Source organism: Rhincodon typus, unplaced genomic scaffold (genome assembly GCF_021869965.1).
Source record: "Rhincodon typus isolate 14 unplaced genomic scaffold, sRhiTyp1.1 hic_rhity00000069, whole genome shotgun sequence".
Taxonomy (NCBI): Eukaryota; Metazoa; Chordata; class Chondrichthyes; order Orectolobiformes; family Rhincodontidae; genus Rhincodon; species Rhincodon typus.
In genome coordinates this window covers 193,107-193,800 of record NW_025965707.1, presented here as the reverse complement: position 1 = coordinate 193,800, position 694 = coordinate 193,107, and positions in this window count along the sequence as shown.

Genomic DNA, 694 nt, shown 5'->3' with positions numbered 1-694 from the left:
GGGGTGTAGGGGCTGGAGGAGGTGACAGAGATAGGGAGGAGGTGTAGGGGCTGGAGGAGGTGACGGAGATAGGGAGGCGGTGTAGGGGCCTGGAGGGGGTGACGGAGATAGGGAGGCGGTGTAGGGGGCTGCAGGGGGTGACGGAGATAGGGAGGGGTTGTAGGGGGCTGGAGGAATTTCGAAGCAAGGAAGTGAAATGTCAAATGGAGTTGGATACAGTTCCAAAGGGATCACAAGGTGTGGGATGGTGTGACGAAAGCTGGGGAGTGGGGAGACTGAGGGGGATATTCCGGATTGACACCTACTGTGAGGGTGGAACAGCCTGAATGACCCTGTTATGTTTGGAATTTCTCTGCCCCAGGAATAACGCTGGCCAATCTGAGCCCCTTTTGGATCGAGTGGGCTGGAGTTGGACATTCCATGGACACTCTCTGAGGAAATTCTGGTTAAATTAACCCCGACCGCGTGTCCCTCCGTGGAGTGGAGCAGGTGGGGTTCCCTGGACTGAGACAGCCTGCCACTGTCCCCACAGCAAGATCCCACAGGCAGTGAGGCGCCCGTGTTGGATATGCACCGGGCAAAACCATCATCCCAAAACACATCCTCATCTCTCCTCACCCTCACTCATCATTCCAGAGTGGCCATCTGCTCCCTTGTTCACACTGACCCTCTGACAGCACCCGCTCCCCTCAGC